A 4,484-nucleotide genomic window follows, 5' to 3' on the forward strand; every position below is an offset into this window, starting at 1 on the left:
CATGCTTTTTCCCTAAGAGAGTTAAGTCAAGACCATTCCATAGATAATGGTCTGTCCTGGAGGACTTAGACTTGCATGTTTCTCTTGTGTTTGCCTGTTCTTCCTGTTTCATTACTAATTCGTATTGTATTCTTATTTCAGGTGAACATGACATGCTGATCCCGTGGCCAAGATGAAGGAGCTAATCGAGGCCAGGGCTACTACAGTCATGGCATTAGTGAAGAAGGTCACCAAGGGCCCGACCAAGAAGAAGATATTTGAACTGATACTTGGGGACTCAGAACTGACCACAGAGGCTTCAGAGGGAGTTCAAGTTGTCGCCTCAGCCCATATGGCTCCTGTTGAGCAGCAACTATCTCATTATGCTCCTCTCCAAATCATAAACTTGGAGTAGGTTCCTTCGGAATGAGGTGGGGTAAATAAAAGGAAGACGAACTTTGCTACCACGGGGTCCAAAAAGCGGGCCAAGAAGGCCAAGACAAAAGAGGACTTCATCGTGACTGAGGAACATTCCTCTGGTGAAAGTCTTATTGTTACGCTAGAGCTCCTAGATGCTCTCGAGCTTCCCATCAACTCGGCCCTTCCTTGGGAAGGGAAGTCAATCATCTTGGGGGAGAAGATGAAGATGGTATCTTGGGCCAGGGACAAGGGGTGAAAAAAATGGGACGAGGTAGCCCGAGCCTTGATCATCTGTCGGAAAGTGGAGTTCTCCAGACGTCCAAAGGCCTTTAACGCCCCTAGTAACTCGTGGATCGGCTAGGACTCGATATTGGGTTTCGACCTAAGTTGGGGTAGGACGTGTCCCCATTTGCTGCAGACTTACTAGACCAAGTGAGGATGTCCATGTCTACCCTTCAGTTCAAACGCTACGCCACATTGGCCAGCAATAACGCCCTCTTCATCTCCCAGGAAATCCATTGTCAAGCCACGGTGGTAAGCCACTTGTTCATCTCATCTCTTTATTACCATTATCTTTTGTGATGTTTCTAACTCTGCTTTGTTCCAGGATGCCTTTTTGGCTCATAAAAACGCAGACCTGGTGGCCAAGATGGCCATGAAGTTGGAGACGACTCAGATGGAGCTGGAGGGACCATCAACTAGTGAGAAGCTGCCAAGGAGGCCCTCACAAGGAAACTGCATGGGTTCAAGCCCAGCATGAGGAAGCTTTGTCCAGGAAGGATGCTGACAACAAGAAGGTGGTGGACAACCTGGAGGCAGAATTGTCCCGTGCCTGTGGCATGGAGGCTTCGACCAAGGCACTCTTAGAGGCGGCTGAGGCCCAACTTCGTCAAGAGCGGGAAAAGGTTGCATCTCTCGGGGCTCAAATCGAGGCTTCAGAGGTCTAGGTCCAGCTGAGTCGAAACGGAACGAGGAGGCTTCGAAGGAGAGGGAGTAGGCTGATAAATCTTGAATAAAGAGTTATTTCGTGTGCTTTTGAGCTTATAATTGTGGAAAATGGGTGGGTGATGTTAGTGTATTTTTAGCTTTTGTAGCTAACGTTGGTGTTTTTATGATCTTAGCTAAGTTTAGTAATTTTTGTAGTTTTTAATAGCTAATGGGTTTAAGATAATAGTTTCATGAATAAATATTGGACAAAGAATGAACTAACATGTGAAACTATCTAAATGGAATTTTTGATGGCTGAATTATTAGGTTTTGCTGCAGCAAAGCAGATTTTGCTGAAGGATTTTGATCAGGCAGTTTTTGGGCACCTAGAACACGTGGCAAGTCAATGGGTGAGCTGGAATATTGGCTGAGGTGGCAATTACATAAAGCATCAGTCAAAAATTGGGAGAAATTGACAAAAGAAAATAGGAAACTCGCATTTTTTACAAGGAGGGCAATATTGTACTTTTGAGGCAAAAGGGAGAAAACCTAGATGATACTTAGAGAAGCATCAGCCAAAAGAAAAAGGAAGTAGCCATTTTTGGAAAAGAAAAACCAGCAAGAAGAAGGAAAGAAACCCATAAATCAACAAGGATAAAGGAGGACGAAAAAGAGAGCTCAAGCATCATTTTGGATTTATCCTTTCTTCTATTCCTAAACTCCATTTTTATATATTCTAAGTGATTTTTGAATCTGAATATTATGGGTTTTTTTGATTGTGGAATAATTTTTATCAACTCAGCCATGAATTAATTTTTAGGTGGCTTGAATTGTTGATGAACCCTATGTTATAGTCTAGTAATTTCTTGCACTTTATTTTAGTAAAATCTCTCTTGTTCATTTAAGTGTGCTCATATTCATTTCTTGTTTTTGTTTGGACAGCAATGGCAAGATATTTAATAATGTTTAATGCTAGAAATGTTAAATGTAATGGGAAGCACTTAGATGATACAAGTCATAATCTAGGTTAGATTATGTTAGTGAGTAACATATGGATGTCTTATTTGCCTTGTGTAACTTTTGAGAATTAAACTTTGAATTTTCATTCTTAAATCTGATTTTGCATTGAAATATGTTTAATTAGGTAAAAGAATTAATGTCATAAAATTTGGGAAAGTTTTATGAGTGTTTAAATGAATTCTTGTCAACTTGGGAGTTTTGCTAGATAATTGTTGGTGCAATCTGTTCACGATGATTAATATAGGGGGATCAATAATTCAAGTCCATTTTGCAATCCATATATTTCTTTCAATTTTCTTGTTTAGTTCAGTTTTAATTTCAGTATTTCCATCTCTTTTAATATTTTGTTTAGCCTAAAAACAACCCATTTTATTTTTAGTACTTTTAAGTTGTTTAGTAATTGTTTTGCTTATTTTTCTATTTTGCAATCCCTGTGGAGACAATCTACTTATCATTATATTACTTGTGTGATTACGTGCACTTGCGTATTTAAAATCGAATATTAATTTATCACAACAAGTTTTTGGCGCCGTTTCCAGGGATTGGAATTAGAAATTTTGGTAATATCAATTACTTGCAATTTATTTATTTTTTCTTTCTTTGTTGAGCTGACTTTGTTTGCATGCTCTTCTGTTTTCTCAGGTGATTTACTATATGAACAAGCAAGAAGACATTGAACTAGCCCCTATTGGCCCTGAGATTGAAAGAGTTAGAAGAAGACTAAGGGAACAATGGGCTCAAAATCTCCTTAATATGGCGGAAGAGGTTGAAGGAGTTCAGGGTGCTAATAATGTCACTAACATGATTGTGAGAGCCATAAGGGAGTATGTTGCCCCCATGTTTAATGAGCTCAATCGGGGAATTGTTAGGCCTGAAATTCAAGCACCCCAATTCGAGTTAAAGCCCGTAATGTTCCAAATGTTGCAAACAGTGGGTCAATTTAGTGGGCTGCCTACTGAGGATCCTCATCTTCATCTTCGTTCATTTTTGGAGGTGAGCGATTCCTTCAAGCTACAAGGAGTGAGTGATGAGGCCCTAAGGTTGAAATTGTTCCCTTTCTATGTGAGGGATCGAGCTAGAGCTTGGCTAAACACCCTTCCTCCCAACTCGGTGACTACATGGAATGAGTTGGCTGAAAAATTCTAGATGAAGTGCTTTCCTTCCACCAAAAATGCCAAGTTTCGCAATGAAATCATGTCATTTCAGCAACTGGACGATGAATCATTTTGTGAGGCTTGGGAAAGATTCAAGGACTTATTGAGGAAATGCCCACACCATGGGATTCCGCATTGTATACAAATGGAAACTTTCTACAATGGGCTCAATTCTTCCACTCGTATGATGTTAGATGCTTCAACTAATGGGGTTATTCTCCCTAAGTCCTACAATGAAGCCTATGAGATTTTGGAAAGGATAGCTAGCAACAATTATCAATGGTCCAATGCTAAAGCCTCAACAAGTCGAAAAGTGGCTGGTATACTTGAAGTGGATGCATTGACAGCTTTGAGTGATCAGGTTTCTTCAATGACTAACCTTCTCAAGAACATGAGTTTTGAGGGAATGGTACAACCAGCTGCTATGGGACAAGTCGCTGATGTATCTTGTGTTTATTGTGGAGATGGGCACACATTTGAGAGTTTTCCTGCGAATCCCGCTTCAGTTTGCTATGTGGGAAATAAAAATGCCAACCGTAATAACCCATATTTGAACTCTTATAATCTGGGGTGGAGGCAGCATCCAAATTTCTCATGGGGCAGTCAAGGAGTTAGTTCAAGCGGAGAACCAATGCAAAACAAGCCTACATATCGATCGGGGTTTTCTCAACAACAACCAAGAGCTCAACCACCTCCTCCTCAAGTGTCTCAATCAAGCTCTTTGGAGAGTTTAGTGAGAGAATATATGGCCAAGAATGACGTTGTGATTCAGAGACAAGCGGCATCCTTGAGGAACTTAGAGATTCAATTGGGGTAGCTAGCTAATGAGCTAAGGCATAGTCCACAAGGCACCTTGCCTGGTGTTACTAAAAATCCAAGGAGAGATGGTAAAGAGCAATGCAAGGCGATCACTTTGAGGAATGGTAAAAATCTGGAGTTAAATGAGGATAATCCTAAGAGAAAGAGCGAGCCCACTTCAATCCA

The 4,484-nt window shown here is 40.7% G+C and overlaps 1 non-coding gene across 1 annotated transcript; it reads right to left on the reverse strand.

Moving 5' to 3' along the window:
• Window positions 1–3,522: 3,522 nt before the first annotated feature.
• On the reverse strand, window positions 3,523–3,629 carry LOC133787724 (small nucleolar RNA R71). The gene has a single exon (XR_009872726.1). It is a non-coding gene; the product is annotated as a small nucleolar RNA R71 (small nucleolar RNA).
• Between the last annotated feature and the right edge of the window lie 855 nt (window positions 3,630–4,484).

This window comes from Humulus lupulus, chromosome 6, assembly GCF_963169125.1.
Source record: "Humulus lupulus chromosome 6, drHumLupu1.1, whole genome shotgun sequence".
NCBI lineage: Eukaryota > Viridiplantae > Streptophyta > Magnoliopsida > Rosales > Cannabaceae > Humulus > Humulus lupulus.